Here is a 22,286-nt window from a genome sequence, read left to right on the forward strand (position 1 = left end):
TGCTACCATGTTTGTCTATATACCAAAAGTGACTTGACTTTAGAAAGAATTAATTGTGAAGCACTTTGAGACATTCAAAGACACTTTATGAAACTTCATATAAATATAAGCTCTGTTTTTATTTAAAAGAGCAATTGCCTCCTCTTCTGGCACGCAGTGAAATTTTGTGAATGGCGCATGACTCCCCCCTCCCCCCAAACCCACCTCCCCACCACCCATCTCCCATCTGGAGCCTGCCAATACATTGGAGGCAGCTTCATGGTGGGAGGTCAGAATGCCATTATATGATCTTGCAGATTGAGGTGTAAAGAAGCAGACAGGCTGTGCATAGCATTTCTGTTGATATTTGAAGTACTTCTCCCTGAACTCTGATCCCCAAGATGGCTTTGACTGCTATTTGTGGGATGCTGTTTGGACCTTTAGGCAAGCACCTCCATTTTGTAGTGCCATCTTGCTCTTCATCAGGCTGAGCAGTGCTCAATTTTCCCAGTGATGTAGCTCAACATCTACATCAGCCACCTCATCCACTCCCTTCATCTCCACTTTCATGTAAACCTCCACCAACTCCACCTCCAAGCCCATCACATACTGCTGGAGAACCTTATAATAAAGGTAAGTGTGATGAATATATATTTCTTATTTTGTTAAACAGCGGCACATCTTTATATTTATTAAAACATTGTTTTTATTGCCTTTTATTCTCTATACATATAAACATTTTTGAATGGTTTGAAGCTATCTAATTGACTCCCATTATAAAATATGTTCGGTGTTTGCGAAGTTCTCCAAGAAAGTAACCCCTGCGAATGGTGGGACTTTATTGTATTGAAGGTTCAGTTTGACTTGACTAAATGGAGCCTCTAATTTATCATACTATCTACTTTTCCGTCGCAGTGGAAGGTCAAAATGTACAAGTTTTTTCTCCCTTTACTTGACAGCTGGGCAACGTTCATGACCGTACCAAGATATCATTATCTCTTGGCAGTGTATCAGCAGGCTATTTGATGACAGGTTGGAGGAGACTATTGAGGCTGAACCCTAATTCTGTCTTCACACAGCATATATACAAAGTTTTTGCAGTAGGATCACTGGTTAGCGATTAGGAGCGGGAACCACAGCCAATTCCTCCCTCCCTAACCCAGTTGGCCTGAGTCTAATTGTAGCTCCCCTATTACTGTCCTTATTCAGACATCAGACCAAAATCAAACTAAACAGTGCATTGATCCTGCAGTACACTGGGAGATTCTGAACACTGTACTTAAATGCTTATATATGGTTGGGGTGGATGGGGCAGCAATTTTGTGTATTGGTAGAAATATTGATAGAGTAAGGATCCATTAAAGTTGCATTTATATCAGATTGCTGACTGACACTGGTATTTGACATGGCAATGCATAGTAAGCAGACTAGACTTCTCAGCAGATTGACCTCCGTTTGCTTAGCACAGCATGGCGTTTAACGTGTTAGAGTTCTGCTTCCCAGCAGCTTATTTTTAATGTTCGACGAGTGTGGGTAGGAGTGATGCTTCACTTCATAAGTTGACCAAGAGGTGCAGTGAAATGCCTGAATTCGAATAAAGTTCAGTTGCGCACTAAACTGAGACTATATTAGAGCCATTACAAACACAAAACAGTATAAAATGACCTGTACAAGGGTGTCTAACACCACTTGGCTATAATGTGTTCTGATGTCAAATCATGTCTCCATTGCAAACATAAAGCAAGGTAAAATGATCTCCAAAAGGATGTCTAGCATCATTTGGAAATAATGTGTTCTGATGTCAAATCATGACTGGCACCCAAGTGGTAATGGTACCTTTTGCATCTGTTCCTGCCCAAAACCTTTTCACATCAACACAAAAGTGCTCATATAACTGCAAAACATAAAAGCAAAATACTGTGGATGCTAGAAATCTGAAATAAAAACAGAAAATGCTGGAAAAACTCAGCAGGTCTGGCAGCATCTGTGGAGAGAGGAACAGAGTTAGCATTTCACGTCTGAATGACTTCTTCAAGAAGAGTCATTTGGACTTGGAACATTAGCTCTGTTTCTCTCTCCACCGGTGCTACCGGAACTACTGAGTTTTTTCAGCATTTTCTGTTTCTATCCCCATCCCCAATGATGAGGGTGTCCAGAATATCAGTGCAAAGGTCAAAGCTGGAACATTTGTAACCATCTTCAGCCAGAAGTGCCAAGTGGATGACCCATTTTGGCAGCCTCCTGAGGTGGCCACCATCATAGATGCTGCCAGCCTTCAGACTCTTATTCATTCCGCGTGATATCAGACACAGCTGAATGCACTGGATAGAGCAAAGGCTTTGGGCCCTGACAACATACTGGTCGTAGTACTGAAAACTTGTGCTCTAAAGCAAGCTGTGCCCTTAGCCAAACTGTTCCAGTACAGCTATAATACTGGCATTTCCCTGATTGTGTAGAAAATTGCCCAGGTGCATCTATCCACGAAAAGTAGGACAATCCAATCCATTCAAAAGCCGCCCTATCAGTCTACTGTCTATCAGCAAAATGATGGAAGCTGTTGTTGACATTGCTATCACGTGGTACTTACTCAGCAACAACTTGCTCACTGATGCTCATTTTGGATTCTACCAGGGCTTAATCAACTCCAGACCATCTTGCAGCCTGGTCCAAACATGGACAAAAGAACTGAATTCCAGAGATGAGGTGAGAGTGGTTCCCCTTAGCATCAAGGCAGCAGTTGATTGAGTGAGGAGCCCTTAGTAAAGTTAAAGCCAATGGGAATCGGAGGGGAAACTTGGAACTGATTGGATTCAAACCTACTAAAAAGGAAGATTGTTGTGGTTGTGGAGGCCAACTATATCATCTTTAGGACATCGCTGCAGAAGTACCTCAGAGTAATGTTCTCAGCCCAACCATCTTCAGCTGTTTCATCAATGCTCTTCCCTCCATCACAAGGCCAGATGAGATGTTCTCCGATGGATAGTGTTCAATACCATTCACAACTTCTCAGATACTGAAGTAGTTTGTGTCTGTATGCAGGAAGACCTGGACAACATTCAGGCTTGGTCTAATAAGTAGCAAGTAACATTTGCACCAAGCAAGTGCCAGGCAATGGGCATCTCCACCATTTCCCCATGACATTCAATGGCATTACCATCACTGAATTCCCCACCATCAGCATTCTAAGGGTTATCATTAGGGTTACCAACCCACCATGCCTGGAGCCTTCAGAAATTGAAGATCAATCTCCAGGACACTGCTGTGTGCAACCCTGGAGAAAAAACATCGAGACATTAAAAAAGAAAAACAGAATTACCTGGAAAAACTCAGCAGGTCTGGCAGCATCGGTGGAGAAGAAAAGAGACATTAAAAAAGAATGTTTTGTTTTGTCATGTTCTTCACTTTCTTTGAGCTTTTCTCTTTATTTGATTAAACATAATGACAATGGGAGGAAAAGGCTGTTTGGCTAACAGCTAAGCATCATCCAATTTTTGCTTTCCATTTGGTGTAGGAAGGCAGCGCATCACAATGATGGATGTGTTGGTCAATTAATGGCTGCAACGTGGAGGCAAGAAATGTGATGAATCCTCCAGGAATACATATAATTACAGTTGGCAACCCTAGTTACCATTGACCAGAAATTTAATTGGACCAACCATATAAATACTGTGGCTACAAGAACAGCTCAGAGGCTGGAAATTGTGCTGTGAGTAACTCGCTACTTCCCAAAGCCTGTCCATCATCAGCAAGATTCAAGTCAAGGAAGTGATGGAGTACCTTCCACTTCCCTGGCTGAGTGCAGCTCCAATAACACTCAAGAAGCTCGACACCATCTAAAACAAAGCAGCCCACTTAATCGGCACCCTATCCACCACCTTAAACTTTCTCTGCCTCCACCACTGGTGCACAGTGGCAGCAGTGTGCACCATCTATGCGATCTACTGCAGCAACTCGCCAAGGCATCTTTCAAAACCACTCCACTTAGAGGGACAAGGGCAGCAGATACATGGAACTCGACCTTCAAGTTCCCTTCCAAGTCACTCACTGTCCTCACTTGGAAATATATTGCCATTTCTTCATCCTTGTTGGGCCACAAACCTGGAACTCTGTTCGTAACAACACTATGGTAGTACCTTCACCACAAGGACTGCAGCAGTTCATGAAGGTGGCTCACCACCTCAAGGGAAATTAAGGGTGGGCAGTAAATGCTGGCCTTGCCAGTGAAGCTCACATTCCACAAATGAATAATATAAGAGCAATATTAATTTTACCCACCTGTGGCCTTTTCTGTTTCCTACTGCATCTCATTTCTTTCTGTGAACTTGCGTTGGATACTGCAGCTGTGCGACTGTCGTTGACTGGTGCTGAGTTGGCACGTAAACACATGTAGCATTCGAAACAAAACAGATGAACTGATAGCGCAAATATAAATAAATAGGTCCGATCTGATCACCGTTACAGGAACATGGCTACAGGATGACATAGATTGGGACCTGAATATTGAAGGGTACGTGACATTAAGGAAGGACAGGAAGTCAGGAAAAGGTGGAGGGGTGGCTTGTCAATTAATGATGGTATTAGCACGTTAGAGAGGGATGACCTAGGTTCAGGAAACCAGGATGTAGAAACAGTTTGGGTTGACATGAGGAATGATAAAGGCAAGAAGCCCCCTAATTGTAACTACACAGTAGCACAGTGTATAAAAGAAGAGATAATGGGAGCTTGCCAGAAAAATACAGCAATAATCATGGGGGATTTTAATCTCCATATAGACTGGAAAATCAGATGGGCAAAGGTAGCATAGATGAGGAGTTCATAGAATGTTTTCAGGGATAGTTTCTTAGAACAGCACGTTGTGGAGCTACCAGAGAGCAGGCTATACAAGACCTGATATTGAGCAATGAGATAGGATGAATTGATAACTTCATAGTGAAGACACATCTAGGTAGCAGTGATCATAATATAATTGAATTTTACATTCATTTTGAGGGCAAAACAAGTCCGTCCAAAATTATTTTCAATGAGAAGGAAAAATTCCAAGGGGATGGCCCACCATCTGTGGTTAACTAAAAAAGTTCAAGACAGTGTCATGAAGCTATTAATGTATATAATATTTTGGAAAACATTTTTCTTCTAAAATAGAGGTTTAGTCTGTGGGTGTGACTTAATTGGATAAAAGTCAGCTAGCCTGGGTGCTTTGATGGGTACTAGTTTTGATATAGAAGAGAGATGGCGTGCATTTGCATTTTTTGAATAGAGCATTCAAGAAGCAGTGTGAAAACTTTATGCCTATCCAGCAGATACCAAGCCATATGTTTATATTACTAATAAAATTGATATTAAGGAGTTTCTTTGTTAAAGGGTGAAGTTCAAAGAGGCTGGTGAGACAGTGAGAATTTGAATTCAATCAGTGGTGGTAGGTATAACTTCAGTTTTTGGGTGTGCAGAGCAGAGGTAATATAAGGTCAAAAGGTAGCTGCAAGCCTCCAACTGGTTCCTCAGTGAAAAGAACCTCATTTTGAATTCATAAGGTGAAAATGCTTTGCCTGGTGTCTGGTTAAGTCTATAGGTTGCTGTTGCCTTAATGGAGATTAGTTTGGGAATTTGTTAGAAGTTATGATAGGAGTAATTTGTAGCCGTGTGTGTGTGTATATTTAACCTGTGTAAATTAATAACATGTTTCATTTAGTTTAATGTAAAACCTCGAAAACTGGTGGTCTGATTCCTGAATTTAAAGTTGCACCTCAAACATAACACTTAAAATTATAGCTTATGACAGTTGTTTAAAGTTTCCCTCTAGGACTTTTAAATAACTCCACTTTACCAACTACATCGTCCATAATAATTGGGGGCTTGCCCGGGATAAATTATATTTCTAATTCCTTGATTGGTTAGGCACTGATAAATTCTCTAAGCTTATGAGGATGAGAAGCACTTTGAATTCAGGAGTTGGTGAGGTAATTTAGAAGTGGTGAGACTGCAAGATGGCTTTGGAAATTGCTAAGACTTGTCTGGGAGTAGAAGAGATAACTCTGAATGGTTTGGAGAGAATAACCAAAAGTAAATTAACAGAGTTGGCTGATAAGTTACAATTGGTGTTACCTGTGGGGGCTAGGAAATATGATATAGTTAAAAGTATAGCACAGCATCTACAGTTGGAAGTGAAACCTGACACTAGTGAGTCACAGCTGGAGGTAGTGAGACTTCAGTTGCAAAAATTCTAGCAAAAGCTAGAATTAGAAGCAAAAGACAGAGAAATGGCTTTTAAAAGGGAATTAGAAATTGTGGAAATGGAGAAGGAGGAAAGAGAGAAAGAATTCCAACTACAAATGTTGGCAATTAGAAAGGAGATGTCAGGTGAGGAAGGATTTGTCTCCATACTAGAACCCAGTGGGGATGTGTTTAAATTTGTATAAGCTCTTCCAAAGTTTGAGGAAACAGATATTGAAGCATTCTTTATTTCATTTGAGAAGCCAGCCCAACAGAGGAAATAGCCACAGGAAAACTGGACATTATTATTACAGTCTAAGTTGTTGGGTAGGGGACTTGAGGTATATGCTTCGTTTTCATAATAAATATTGGTGAAATATGATGTGGTGAAAAAGGCTATTTTGAGTGCATATGAATTGGTTCCTGAAGCATACAAGCAGAAATTTAGGAATATGAGAAAACAGTCTGAACAAACTTATATTGAGGTTGAAAGAGTAAAACTAAGTAATTTTGTCTGGTAGATATGGACGTTAAAAATAGAGACAACCTATGCAGCTTGTCATTCTTTTGGAAGAATTTAAATATTCAATCCCTTCAGTAGTGAGAACTCATGTGGAGGAACAGAAGGTTGATTCTGTAAGATAAGCAGCAGATAGCTAATGATTATGAGCTAGTTCATAGAGCTAAAGCTATTTTTCCGTCACCCTTTCAAATTGGAAAAGGATAAAAAGTGGAAAGTGAAAGGAAGGCAGATAGCCAGGGAAGAGAAGGATTAGCTGGAAGTTCCCAGGAAGCCGTTTCTCAGAACACAAAGGAAGGTGCTGAAGGTAGAAATGACATATGAAAATTGAGTTGTTTTCATTGTAATACATGAAATTGGTGTGTTGGAGATTGCAGGAAAAATCTGGAGGAATTATTGGGGTACAGAAAAGCTCTGGATGTAACAGTACTGTGGGTTCTAAGGTTCAGGCTCAGGAGAAACCAGTGGCGTGTGTACAGGTTAAACAGGGAGAATCAGTGAAAGGTAGAGAAGTGGGAATGTGTTCACAGTTTGTTCAAAAGAATTCTGAGGAGCAGGTTGCAGAAATGTTTAAAGACTTTTTATGTGATGGGAAAGTCTTTCCATGTGTACAGGGTGAAGTGGGTAAAGATCTTAAAATATTAAGAGACACAGGGGCTAGTCAATCCTTAATGTTGTGGGATAGTGATATTTGTTGTTCAAAGGGAGTGTTACAGGAGCAGGTAATAAGTGGGGTTCATGGAGATGTTAAATCTATTCTGTTGTGGAAGGTAAGGTTTAAAGAGCAGATGGAAGACGGGTGAGGTTATAGTTGGAGTGGTGGAAAAAAAATGCCCATAGCAAGGGGTTTAACTTATTCTGGGTACTGATATGGCTGGATCGCAAATGTGGGTGATACCTATGGTAATTGAGCAGCCTGTAGAAGTGTTTTCAACAGAAGTGCTACAGAAGGAACATCCTGGATTGTTTCCTTCAAGAACACCTTCGGTCTGTCCACAAGTATTACCCAGACCTCCCTGTCGCTTGCCATTTCAACACTCCACCCTGCTCTCATGCCCACATGTCCGTCCTTGGCCTGCTGCATTGTTCCAGTGAAACTCAACGCAAATTGGAGGAACAGCACCTCATCTTCCGACTAGGCACTTTACAGCCTTCCGGACTGAATATTGAGTTCAACAATTTTAGATCATGAACTCTTCTCCTCCATCCCCACCCCCTTTCCGATTTCCCCCCCACCTTTTTTTCCAATAATTTACATAGATTTTTCTTTTCCCACCTATTTCCATTATTTTTAAATGTATTTCCATCCATTGTTTTATCTCTACCCTTTAGCCTTTTTCGATTCCTTCACCCCACTCCACCCTAGGGCTATCTGTACCTTGCTTGTCCTGCTTTCAACCCTTAATTAGCACATTCCTTAGATAATATCACTACCATCAACACCTCTTTGACCTTTTGTCTGTGACATCTTTTAGTTATCTCCATCTATCACTGGCCCTTTATCCAGCTGTACTTGTCCCACCCCCCCTTAAACCAGTTTATATTTCACCTCTCTTCTATTTTTACTTAGTTCTGTTGAAGGGTCATTCGGACTCGAAACGTTAACTGTGTTCCTCTCCGCAGATGCTGCCAGACCTGCTGAGTTTTTCCAGGTATTTTTGTTTTTGTTTTGGATTTCCAGTATCAGCAGTTTTTGCTTTTATCTGGATTGTTTCCTGATTGCTTTAAAACGAGAACAAAAGCCCATCGGGAAGAACAAAATAAACAAGATAAGCAGGCAGTTCAAAGGCAAGAAGAAGGTGTCGAAATCCTATTAGCTGGCATTGTGTTTGATAACATTGTTCCGGAGGAAAGAATGCAGAACAGTTCAGTTGAAGTGTTTAATTCAAAGAGGTTAGTGGAGTTACAGAAAAATGATTTGCAATTAAAACAGTTACATCAGAAAGCTTATTCAGAAACCAAAGCAAAATGTATTCCAGTATGTTGTTATCTTCGAGGGAAAATATTAATGAGAAAGTGGCAGTCAGATCATGTCTCAGCAAATGAAAGCTGGAGGGAGGTGCATCCGATTGTTATCCCATTCGGTTATAGAAATGAGATTCTGAGGATTGCTCATGAAATTCTAATGGGGGGACATTTAGGAATTAGGAAAACACAGGAAAAGATACGGAGGTGTTTTTTTGGGCCAGGATTGCATAAGGATATGTCAGGTAACTGGAAAATCACAAGCAGTGATTAAGCTGGCACCTTTAATCCCAATACAGGATTTGTAGAATCTCTTACCAGGGTCATGATTGTTTAGGACCCATCCCTAAGACTAAAAGTGGAAATCAGTATTTATTAACAATAGTGGATGTGTCCACTAGGTTTCCTGAAGTGATACCTTTAAGAAATATTACAACTGAGAAGATTGTGTAAGAGTTAATTAATTTTTTTCAAGATATGGTTTATCTAAAGAAATACAATCAGATCAGTGGTCAAATTTCATGTCACAGCTGTTTAAGGAAGTAGTGAACAGTTTGGGGATAAAGCAGTTTAAGTCAACAGCTTATCATCTGGAATCACAAGGAGCTTTGGAAAGATGGCATCAAACTTTAAAAACTATGTTAAGGGCATACTGTCTTGATTATGCATAGGATTGGGATACGGAAATTCTATCTTTGTTATTTGCTATTAGAGATGCTCCTAATGTATCGACTGGTTTTTGGCCCTTTTGAACTCGTTTATGGTCATGAGGTAAGGGGACCACTGAAATTGATTCATGAGAAATTGGTGTGTCAAAATTCAGAGACTGCTCTCCTGGATTATGTATCAAAATTCGGGGAAAGATTGAACAGAGCATGAGAGTTGGCTAGGGAACATTTAAAGATCTCACAGCAAGTGATGAAAGTGAAAGCAGATAAGAAGGCTAAAATTTGCAGTTTTGTTTCTGGATAGAAAAAATTAGTTTTGTTACAAGTGCTAGGGGATGCCTTAAATGCAAGATTTAGTGGGCCTTACAGGATTGAAAATAAATTGTGAAGTAAATTATTTAATAAATACTCCAGATAGAAGAAAGCAGCAGAGGGTGTGTCATGTAAATATGCTTAAAAAATACTTTGGCAGGGAAGAGGAACAAAAAGTGGTGTTAGTGATGGTGGATGATGAGAAAGAGGTAGAAGTGCAGGACTCTGAAATTGATTTTCCTCTAATCAAATTGGATAATGAGGGGCTGCTTGAAAATTTAAATGAAATATTGAGTTACCTTCCAAGCAAGTGTCAAAGTGATTTGGAAAAACTATTGCAGTCACACAAACCTTTTTGTGGAAATAAGTTGAGAAAGACACGTTTAGCTTTACATGACGTATGTATAGAAATATCATCTTCAGTGAGGCAACAACCTTATAGATTAAATCCGGCAAAGTTATCACAAGTACAAAAAAAAATTGATTTCATGCTTCAAAATGATATAATTGAGTCTAGTTGCAGTAACTGGAGTTCGCCTATTGTACTGGTACCGAAACAGGATGGAACACAAAGACTGTGTGTGTTCTATCGAAAAGTGAATGCGGTGACAAAAGCGGATTCATATCCCATACCACGGTTGGAGGATTGCATTAACAAAGTGGGACAATGGAAATTTATCACAAAGATTGACGCTAAAAGGATATTGGCAGGTACCATTGTCGGAGAGGGAAAAGGAGATATCAGCTTTCATAACGCCAAGTGGACTATATCAATTTAAAGTCATGCCATTTGGTATGAAAAATGCACCTGCAACATTTCAAAGACTGACAAACAAAGTAATTACGGGTCTAAGCAATTGTGCGGTTTATATTGATGGTGTAATTGTTTTCAGTCAGACGTGGGAGGAGCATTTACAGCATCTGGAAGAATTATTTACTCAACTACGAGAAGCTAATTTGGCGATGAACTTGGCTAAAAGTGAATTTGCAAAAGTGCAAGTTACGTATCTAGGCCATACCATTGGACATGGTAAGGTGGCTCCAAGAGATGCGAAAGTCAAGGCTATCGTGGATTTCCCAGTGCCTACAACAAAACGAGAAGTTTTGAGATTTCTGGGCACGAGTGGGTTTTCCTGCAAATTTTAGCAAAGTAGATGCTCCACTGACTGAATTATTAAAAAAGAACAAGAAGTTTCAATGGACATTGGAGTATTGGAAGTCATTCGACATTTTGAAAAACTGTATTAACTGCACCAGTGTTGGCAGTACCCACTTATGCCAAGCAATTCAAGTTGGCCGTTGACGCAAGCGATATAGGTATTGGGGCTGTACTGTTACAAGCAGTTGACACTGGAATTGAATAACCGATAGGGTATTTTTCACGGAAGCTGAATGTCCAACAGAGAAGATATTCAACAATTGAGAAAGAGACTTTTGATTTTGGTGTTAGCATTGCAGCATTTTGAAATTTATGTTGCAAACAATTCAGTAGAAACAATTGTTTACACAGATCATAATCCTTTGAAGATTTTGGACAAATTTCGAGACACAAGTGCAAGGCTCTTCAGCTGGAGTCTTATTATAATCATTTAATTTATGTATTACACATATTGCTGGAAGAGCAAATCTGTTCGCAGATGCATTATCAAGAGTTTGAAGCTTAAAGGAAAAAGGACACTGAACTGGAGTGATTTGTATTGATACCAATGTGTACATATTGTTATGTTAATGCATGCATCTGGTAATATAATATTGTAATTACTATAGGATATGGTGTGAGATGGGTTATTAAAATGAAGCCGTCTTTAAGAATTATGACTGTTCATTTTCTGATAAGGAGGGGAGTGTCATAAAGCTATTAATGTATATAATATTTCGGAAAATATTTTTCTTTTAGAATAGGTTTACTCTGCGGGTGTGTCTTAATTGGATTAAAGCCAGCTAGTCTGGGTGCTTTGATGGGTACTAGTTTTGATATGGAAGAAAGATAACGTGCATTTGCATTTTTTGAATAGAGCATTTAAGAAGTGGGGTGAAAACTTGACGCCTGTCGAGCAGATACCAAGCCATATGTTTATACTAGTAATAAAATTGGTACTATGAAAGGGATGTCAGTGTTGAAAGGTGAAGTTCAAAGAGGCTGGTGAGACAATGAGAGTTTGAATTCAATCAGTGGTGGTGCTTCAGTTTTTGGGTGTGCAGAGCAGAGGCAATGTAAGGTCAAAAGGCAGCTGCAAGCCTCCAACTGGCTCCACAATGAAAAGAACCTCATTTTGAATTCATATGGTGAAAATGCTTTGCCTGGTGTCTGATTAAGTCTATGGGTTGCTGTTGCCTTAATGGAGATTAGTTTGGGAATTTGTTATAAGTTATGATAGTAGTAATTTGTAGCCATGTGTATATATATTTTTAACTTGTATAAATTAATAACATAGATAAAAACAAAAAACTACTGCGGATGCTGGAAATCCAAAACAAAAACAGAATTACCTGGAAAAACTCAGCAGGTCTGGCAGCATCGGTGGAGAAGAAAAGAGTTGACGTTTCGAGTCTTCATGACCCTTCAACAGAACTGAGTATAGTTAGGAGAGGGGTGAAATATAAGCTGGTTTAAGGTGGGGGGGTGGGGAGAAGTTGAGCGTGGGGTGGTTGTAAATTAATAACATGTTTCATTTAGTTTAATGTAAAACCTTGAAAACTGGTGATCTGATTCCTGAGTTTGGAGTCGCATCTCAAACATAACACTTAAAATTATAGCTTATGACAGTTGCTTAAAGTTTCCCTATGGGATTTTTAAGTAACTCCGCTTTGCGAACTGCATCTGCAATAATAATTGTATGAAACTTAAAGAAAAAGCATATAATTATGCAACGGAGATTGGAAAGAATATAAAGAACAGCAAAGAATGACAAAAAGATTAATAAGGAGCGAAAAATTAGAGTACGAGAGAAAGCTAGCTAATATTATGACACAGCCAATGGTAAAGGCTGAGCTGCTCAAATTCCAGAAGGGAACATGAAACAACTGTCGTAACCCATTTTTGCAATTTCTATGTTTTGTGATGCAGGCTTTTGAATTCAGTAGTAATAAGACCGAGTCTCAAAGTTTTTTATAAAACTGAATTAAACATTTATTAATACAAGAAAAATTGTAAGCACATGCAAATGTCTACAAAATTACTACTATAATAACTACAAAAATTGCTTAATTAATCTGACTCTTGGTTACAACCCTGTTAAGGCAATGGTAAAACTCATGGAATTTAAAATACCTCAGGCAAAGCACATTTGAACATACAAATTCAAAATGAGGTTCCTTGCAGGCATACAGGCTGCTTAGATCTTAACTGCCTCTGCCTTACACACACAAACTCCTTTCTGTTTATGCCTCACTTTTCCTTTGAATGTAAATTTCCCATTGTATTACTAGGTTTTTAACGTCACATCTTCTAACAATAACATTTTCATCCCATTAATTTTATCAGTAATATAAACACATTACTTGGTGTCGCCCAGTTAGGTGCAAGATTTTAGTCCCATCCTTGAATGCTTTATTTAAAAAATGCAAATGTACACTTAACCTTTTTAACTTCCTTACTGTTTATCTAATTAACACCTCAAAACTACTATACATCAAAGCACCCAGACTAGCTGGCTTTCATCCAATTAAGATACTCACACGTACACACACAGATACAGACACCACTAAACTCTGTTTTAAAAAATAATTTCCAATAACATTATAGACATTAATCTCTTCATGACACTAGTAATATAATGACGGATAGTAAAAGTTTCTATAGATATTTAAATAAGAACAGAGTTAACAAAGTAAGCATTGGTGCTATAGAAACTGCAATTGGGGAATTGGTAATGGAAAGTAGAGAGATGGTGGATGAATTAAACAGGTATTTTGCTTCGGTCTTCTCAATAGAGAACACAAGTAACATCCTGGAAATGGCTGTAAATCAGGCAATGGAAGGAAGGGAAGAACTCGGGAAAATTACAATCACAATCACCAGGGAAGTGGTATTAAGCAAATTGTTGGGGCTGTGGGCTGACAAACCCCCAGGTCCGGATGGACTTCACCCTAAGGTCTTGAAAGAAGTGGCGAGTGAGATAGTTGGTGCATTGGTTTTAACTTTACAAAATTCCCTAGATTTGGGGAAGGTTCCATTAGATTGGAAAATAGCAAATGCCACTTCAAATGTTATTCCGGAAAATCAAAGCTCATGGTGTAGGGGGTATCATATTGGCATGGATGCATGATTGGCTAGCTAACAGGAAGCAGATAGTTGGCATAAATGGATCTTTTTCTGGTTGGCAGGCTGTGATGAGTGGTGTGCCACAGGGATCAGCGCTGGAGCCCCAACTTTTTACAATTTATATAAATGACTTTGGATGAAGGGACCGAAGGAATGGGTTGCTAAATTTGCTGACGACACAAAGATAGGTCAGAAAGTAAATTGTGAATAGAATGTAAGGAGACTACAAAGGGACACTGATAGGTTAAATGAGTGGGCCAAGACCTGGCAAATGGGGTTTCACATGGGCAACGTGAAATCGTTCATTTTGGATGGAAGAATAAAAAAGAAACTTCTTATCTAATGGTGAGAGATTGCTGAGCTCTGAGATTGAGGGATCTGGGTGTTCTAGTGCATGAACCACAAAAGGTACAGCAGGTAATTAAGAAAATAATAGAATGTTATAATTTATTATGAGGGGAATTGATTAAAAAAGTAGGGAGGTTATGCTTCAGTTGTACAGGACATTGGTGAGATCACATCTGGAGTATTTTGTTCAGTACGGGTCTCCTTATTTAAAGAAAGATGTAAATGCGTTAGAAGCAGTTCAGAGAAGATTTACCATACTAGTACCAGGAATGGGCTGGTTATCTAATGAGGAAAGGCTGGAATGTTAGGCCTGTATACACTGGAGTCTAGAAGAATAAGAGGCGACTTAATTGAAACCTTTCAAGATCCTGAGGGGGTCTTGACAGGGTAGATGTGGAGAGATGTTTCCTCTTGTGGGAGAATCTAGAGCTAGGGGTCACTGTTTAACAGTAAGGGGTTGTTGATTTAAGACATAGATCAGGAGAAATTTTTCCTCCGAGGGTGTTGAGTCTTTGGAACACTCTTCCTCCAAAGGTGGTGGGAGCAGAGTCTTTGGATATTTTTAAGGCAGAGCAAAATAGATTCTTGATTAACAAGGGAATGAAAGGTTATCAGTATAGGCAGGAATGTGGGGTTGAGGTTATAGTCAGACCAGCCATGACCTTATTGAATGGTGGAGCAGGCTTGAGGGACCGAGTGGCCTACTCCTCCTGATTCGTATGTTTGTATATGTACCGGCCCAAAAAGCTGGCACTGAGTTTCACAGAGATCATATGGGTGTAGAGTATCAAACAGAATTTGGCCCTAAGAAGGGGATAGTCTATTTGGGGGTTAACGGTTCTGGGAGATTGGTTTAGTTTATGGAAATTATTTATCAGTAGTTTAAAGATTTGTGTTTATTATGTTCTAAGTTCTAACTTTGGAGCAGAATGGATATATGACTGCTCAAAGGATTTAAGTTTTTCAGGGATGCAGTTAATTCCCTTTGATCATGCGTTGAGATTGTGCATTTTTACTTGACTCAAATTTTACACGACATCCTGTAGAGCTCTTGCTCGATAGATATATCAGATGCACTTTAATTATATAGACAAACTGAAATGATTTTAGTATTGCAGATTATAAGTGTGACGTGACTTTTGATTTGTTCATGCAATCATTAAATATCCTCATGTAATATTTACATAACTGCAATTTCCATCTGGGAGTTTTTGGATATTGTTCACTAGGAATAATTCTGACTTCCAAACAATGGCTTTGGTCACTTGTACACCCTACAGTCAGCTATTTTATTTCCCCAAAAATATACTTTATTCATAAGTTTTAAAGGTACATTACATAACGGTACAAATTTTACATTACAGTTCAAATTTAACATCACAAAGTATAATACAGATAGTACGTGGTACTGTGAGGTTCCTCACTGCACTTCGAATTACAGATTATATTTACAATTATTTATTTCATGTCAGTCATACAGCCCAAGGGGTTTTACACAATTTGCCCCGTCCACCAGAGGGGGCAGGTGTGATTTTCACAGGGATTGTGCCACTTATCATCTTATCGGGATTGGGAGGGGTGGTGAATTTCATTGAGTTACGTCGCACATCCAGAAACAGATAAGATACGTAGACCCGCAGAAATTCAACCAACAATTGTTTGATAAATTGTGTATTACTGAAGTAGTCCCAGTGAACCTTTTTTCCATTTTTAAATGAAGTTTGAATGCATTTTTTTCTAACAGCAATGATTTTTGTGAATTTAAGAAGCACATAGTGCTGTTGCCCAGTTATAGAATGAAGAATCAGTGAAGCTCCCTTTGCACATTACTGCTCCAGTGTTATATAAGGCAATAGAAGTACGAAGAAGGTTATTTTATGTATAGTTAATTAAATTTCCCTTTCCCTTTTCCTTTTTTCCCCCCTCTCTCTTTCTTCCCTCAAATTCCAATTCCAATTTCCGCTGCTCAAATCTGAATTTTTCTACTGTTAATTTGTCTGTTTCAGTGTCCTCAATTTCTACCTCTAGATGTTTCGCCACCAGTTTTAAAATTTATGGTTTTGTGGCTTTCGGATGAAGTTCTACTTCTAAGTACCTAGCCACCTCTTTTAACTCTTAGAGGGGCAGAACTTTTAAATTATCAAAAGTAATTTGTCTAGAAAGGCACTGGTGTAAAATGTGGACATTTTAGCACTTCAATATTATCAACCTAAGAAAACCTTTGGCAGTTTTAAAATTGTTTTTGAAGGAACAATTTACTTTCCCCACCCTAATTCTTTTGTCAGTCTGTGGGAACAAATTCTGGACACGAGCCTCCAATTTTGTTATGACCAGGCAGTGAACTGACTCCCCTCTATTCAACCTTCATGGTTGGTTACAACAAAGGTTTAACTTTCCTTTTTATGAGGATATGCTTTTTCAAATTTTTCTATTGGGCCTAGTGCTGGAAAATGGGATTAGAATAGTTAGGTACTTGTTTGACCTGCGCAGACTTGATGGGCCGAAGGGCTTTTTTCTGTGCTGTAGACCTCAATGACAAATACATATAGCAATAGTTGTCACCAATTAATGCACTTGAATGATGTCCTTAAGCTGCTGGAGCCCAGGATCTCTGGAAACCTGTATGCAAGGATCCAGTAACGGTATCTATCAATGCAATGCTCTGACCATACATAGCCTGACTTCACAGTCTGGGAATTCACGTCTATCTGATAATGTAGGGAGGGTCTGAGTTCTGTTGTTTTTCTGACAGTAATTTTACTACATGTGTATTTTTAGTCAGAAAAATGAGTGGTGTAGCCTGCTTGGACTGGACAAGGTTAAATGCCCTTTGTGGATTTTGTAACTGCAGCATTTTGGCTAGTACCCAGAAAACTACAATGATAAATACTTGATCGTTTATTAGTTATGTTATGCGTACAGGAAGGAAGAAAAATCTCTTAAGGACTACTGAAATGAATCTGACAATTGTTGCCTCTAATTCCTTTTTGGGTAAGAAAAAGAAAAGTTACACTGTGGCAATTATTACTAGCTTGGAATTATGGAATTTTTTCGCTATAAGAACTGAAAAAGTTCAGAACGGTTGATGAGTGGGAATGATTTTTCCCTTCAGATGGCTAGGAAGTCTCTATGCTCCACAATGCCCAAATTAATTCATTTTATGGTTTGTAGCATTATTGTGGTGCTGACTAAATGCTTGTGTGAATCTCGAAGAAAACAGGTCCAAAATGATCATGCAACACATTTGTTTTACACTTCTTGTGTTCTTCAGTTAAAATGACTGGTTTTGTTACAAATTGAGTCCAGCGATTGATGTTTATCATTAGTTGTTATGACAGCTGCTTTGAAAATTGCACAAATGTTCTCAATCTAAACACATTAAATAGTATAGCTTACTTGAGAATTCTTGCAGTAGACTTCAGTGATGTTTTAAACAGTTTGGATTTCAGCAGGTATTGAATGAGCACAGGAACAGTAGAAGGTCTTGTGAGGAAGTTATAGGGTAGCAATTTTCTTCCCTGATCTGCACTTTTACGTTCTCCTGGTAACTATGGATTTGGCCCTCCAAATTTTTCCTTCTCCTTCAATTCAAGAGCCTTGGTTTCACTCAGCATCTTTTCAAACATCCCTTGCCCCAATCAGGGTCCTAACATGCAAGAAAAATACTTGAAATGTTGTTGTTTATATGTTTATTACATACATCGCATGTAACAATTTACTGGAATGGAGGAATAACTGCTATGTTAAAGGTACTATATTGATGCAAATTATTGTTGATAGCACTGTCTTTTATTGAAGAGAAGGAAGAAAATGAAGCATAATTGAATCTGGCATCAGCAAATTAGCAGCAGAGTGGTGCACGACCAGGGAATAGGGGGTGCACACAAGGCCATGGGACAGTGATTGCAGTTTAGATATATATAAGGAGAATCAAAGAATGGAGTATACTTTGGGGAAACACTGCTAGAACCAAGGTGCACTGATAATGACAGCATGTTGGAATGTACTTGAAATAAAAGAGAAAAATAGCGAGGTGACAAATAAGTGAATATCAGAAGGAGATTGGATGACAGTTTTCTCTTTGACCTTTTTGACACTGTTGATCACACTATCCTCCAAAGCTTCTCCTTGGACACTAGGATTTATCTTTGTACTAATCCTTCGTTACATGCTGCCCCTTGACAACATTTCCAGATATTTCATATGTACTCTAATGATAATCAGCTCCACCTTGAATCATAGAATGGTTACAGCACAAAAGAAAGCCATTTGGCCTGCCAAGCCCATGTCAGGTTCTGTACGAGCAGTTTAGCTAGGTCCCACTCCCAAGCCCTTTCCCCGTAGCCCTGTAAATGTTTTTGCTTTTAGTGCTTATCCAATTCAATTTTGAATGCCAAATCGAAGCTTCCTCCACCAGTGTTCCAGGTAATGCATTCCAGATCATAACAACTTGCTGCGTAAAAAAAGGTTTTTCCTCATGTTGCCTTAGGTTCTTTTGCCAGTTATGTCTGTATCTCCTGGTTCTCAACCCTTCCACCAAGGAGAACTGTTCCTCTTAATCTACCCGAGACCCCTGCTTATCTTAACCCCTTAATTGCCTCTGTTAGCCAGATTGTTTATCTGGCAGCCAGTGTTAAATAGCTGTGCTTTTTTGCAGCTAGGTATTCGGATGAGTGAAACCATCACTGTTGCCCTTTTCCAGGATCATATACTGACTACATTGCCCTCCCCAACTACTGCCTCAGGCTGATCTCGACTGTTTGCAACCATGGAATCCAATAATCCTGCAAGCTGAAATAATGGCACCATATTCGGGCCATCTCAAATACTGCCTGCTTTGGCTTCCATAACACCGCATGCCTCTGTCCCAAACTAATTTCTCCTTTTGTTGTCTTCCGACTTGATATAAGCTTATCCGAAACTCTGATGGCTGTCTTCTATTGAAACCCAGTTTTGCTCACTCATAACTGGATCCTGGGCCCCAAATACTTCAGATATTAATTCTCATTATGATGTTTAAATTGCTCCAAGCCCTCAACCTTGCCAATCTTTTCTAGTGATACCCTTTCCCACCCAATTTTTTTATTCTTCTGCCTCCTGTCTCGTGATTTCATCCATCCCTCTCTCGCATCCCTCCATCATACCAATTAATGCTTAAAAGCTCCCTGTCTTTCTTAAAACCCCTCTCTTTCACTAAACATTTGGTCATCCTCCTAATATCTCGTTTTGTTCTTCCTTTGTTTCTGTCAAAGATGTTTTTGTTGAATTTGTTGTTTAAATAGAAGAATAGTAACAGAACGACATTGTAATTATGTAAAGTATTGGTATTGGTGAAGATGATTTTTTAATATCAAACAGGAATATTAAAAATAATTGCTTGTACAATATTGTAGAACATTAATTTAAGTAATATCTACTAGGGTCTTGATGCTTTGCTAAACTGTTGGATCTAATTTTCAAAATTTTGACTTAATGTGTTGCTGTTGATTAATTAGGTAACTAAATCACTGATGAAAAGACATTTTTAATCTGTAAGATTCTAGATTACTACAGCTGCTAATACAGAACATGCCATTCAAAAGCTGCAGTTATTTTGCAAATAGTCTTTTTTGAGAAGCTATAAAATGAAGAGAAGAAAATCCTCCATTCTGCATTCTGTATTTTGCAGTAACCATTCCTTTGTATGCTCACACATAGTTATGTAAAGTTAAATGAATTGAATTTTATGATTGCTAAACTGACCTTTGGAAAAGAGGGATGCAATGCATGTCCCAATAACTACATCTGCAAATTCCAGCCTGACAGAACTATAGGCATATTGGTCTTATTTCAGTACTGTGCAAAATAATAGAATTGAATATCAAGACTTAAAGCTATCTAAAGATTAACAAGGTAAATACCAGTTAACATGATTCAGAAAGGGAAGAGCCTTCCTACCCGACCAGCTTTCCTGACCAACCTCCCTGACTTATTTAAAAAGTGATGCATTAAGAGAACTCGGGGAAAGCCCAAAACAGGCTTGTCCAACCCCTGGCCTGCGGCGCCCCTATGTGGCCCCCGGATCGATTGGTGAAAGTGCCAGTAAGACAGGTCAGTGAGTTTGAACATTTCTGCAGGGGAAGCCTGTTTTTCTCTGGAGATTGCTGCCTATCAGCAGCGAAGATGGGAGAGAAACAGGCTGTGATTGGAGGAGCAGCAAACATCAGGAACTGCGAGAATGAGAAGGTAGAGAGACTCTGGAGTGTACGCAGGGCCTCCGCTCACCATGCTTTCCTGTGACTATGACCATGTTCCCGCAGATCTCGGTGCTCTGGCCCAGCTCCGGCTGCATCCCTCCCGCTCCTGGCGCTCCTCTTGGAGTTCAGGTGCAGCTAGGCCTCAGGCCTCAGGCCTCGCTCTCGGTCTCTCCTCTGTTCTCAGCACTGTGTGTGTGTTGGGGGTTGGGGGGGATGGGGGGAGGGGGTAGGTGGGTGTGTGGGCGGGCTGTGTGCGTGCGCATGGGAGCGGTGTGTGCGCGCGCGTAGGTTAATGCGGGGTGTGTGTGTATGCGCGAGCATGTGTGCGCAGGGTTTGTGTGTGCGCGCGCATGCGAGAGCATGCGGGGGTGGGCTGGCTTTCACGTGAGGGCAGCGGTTGGGCACACAAGGGCAGGCAGGTGGGTGGGTGTGTGAGGGTTGCACATGTGTGTGAATGCGCACGTGGGGGCGAGTGAGTGTAGCCAATCGTCTATTTCCACTATTGGTGCCCAGAATAGAGTCTTCAACCAGCTTCTTTCAATAAACTCAGAACGATTATGTATTATAAAATAAAACTTCTTTTTGACAAGCTGCAAGTACTGGCTAACGCACAATTGTCAGCGCGAAGTTAACTATCTCTTCCTAAAGAATTCCTCCAGCACACACAAACACAAATGACAGACAGAGTCTCTGTGCAGAGATGGGCCTTAGAGGATGGACGTTGTAAAATAAAGGATGAAGTCCGCAGGGTCTCAACGCTGTCAACCAGTAGTTCCCTCACATGAAGACGGGCTGTTGGCCCCGGTGGATGTCTGGAAGTTCTCACTAACTGGTCTTAGCTTTGTAGGTCCAAATGCAGACTGGTTATTCTCAGATGAGTGTCTCTGGCTATAGGTTGATGGCCACACACAATTTTAGGCAAGGTTGACAGCAGGTGCTAGTTAAGGTGGCCTCCCTTCCTCAGCTTGTTCCCCAACAGGACTGCCTTCAAATCCAGCAGATTCACAACTTAAGTTTTTCCCTCCCTCCCCCCCTTGTGATTTCCAGCAAGTTACCACCCTTTTCAGTTCTTTTCTCCATCAGTTGATGATTGCAGTTCAAAACAAACAACCAGTTCTTCCTCAAGCGCATAAAGGTCAGGATATTTCTTGGACGTGGCCTGCTTGCTGACTGTTTCAAGGTGAACTTATGACCTTTTAAAAAAAAAAGCCCCAGGTTAGCATTCAAGTATCCTGATCATGCCATGCCCTTCCATTTTGTAAAAGAAAAATTCAATCTTGTGTGATATAATTCTAACAATTGGAGGGAAGATTTTTGAGAGGGGAGGATTGTCAGGTGGAGAGATCAAGGGGATGATAAAAGCAGGAAGCAAGAGAATCCAGTATTAGAGGAAAGATTGGGAAGGGGGCTGCATGAAACATTGATAGCTGGACGTGATATCTGTTAAATAAAACAAAAAAAAAAGACAAAAAAAATCAAGATTGCCTTATTACTTCAAGGTTTTGCTGCTATTCCACCTCTGAATTGATTGCCTGCTGCTCAGGTAAATTTGCACTGGCTGAGGTTGCTCCCAAAACTGCAGCCAGATGAACATTTACACCTTCGGTTGTTGAGAATTTGTAGAATGTTGGACTATGGGGCAGCTTAATTTTACCTCATTTCATGCCCATGCAGAGAGCAGGGATCATTGGACACCCATCAGGTGAGTAATTCTTGCCAGTTTTTCCCTCACTTACTCAAAGGTCAATCGATGCCAGTTCTCATGCTCCTACCATGCCCCCAGC

The 22,286-nt window shown here is 39.8% G+C and overlaps 1 protein-coding gene and 1 long non-coding RNA gene across 7 annotated transcripts in view; one reads left to right on the forward strand and one right to left on the reverse strand.

Annotated features, from left to right (window-relative positions):
* Positions 1 to 22,286, forward strand: part of cdkal1 (CDK5 regulatory subunit associated protein 1-like 1) — a 947,238-nt gene that overhangs the window by 337,229 nt on the left and 587,723 nt on the right. The gene's annotated exons all lie outside the window — the stretch shown is intronic.
* On the reverse strand, positions 1,523 to 21,941 carry LOC144679046 (uncharacterized). Of its 2 annotated transcripts, none has more exons than XR_013576231.1 (4): positions 20,531 to 21,941; positions 17,663 to 17,912; positions 4,255 to 4,343; positions 1,523 to 1,563 (listed from the first exon to the last, which is right to left on the reverse strand). It is a non-coding gene; the product is annotated as an uncharacterized LOC144679046 (long non-coding RNA). The 2 variants fall into 2 exon arrangements; XR_013576230.1 differs by lacking the exon at positions 1,523 to 1,563 and adding an exon at positions 2,049 to 3,250.

The sequence above is a fragment of the Cetorhinus maximus genome, chromosome 3 (genome assembly GCF_964194155.1).
Source record: "Cetorhinus maximus chromosome 3, sCetMax3.hap1.1, whole genome shotgun sequence".
In the NCBI taxonomy this organism is placed as follows: Eukaryota; Metazoa; Chordata; class Chondrichthyes; order Lamniformes; family Cetorhinidae; genus Cetorhinus; species Cetorhinus maximus.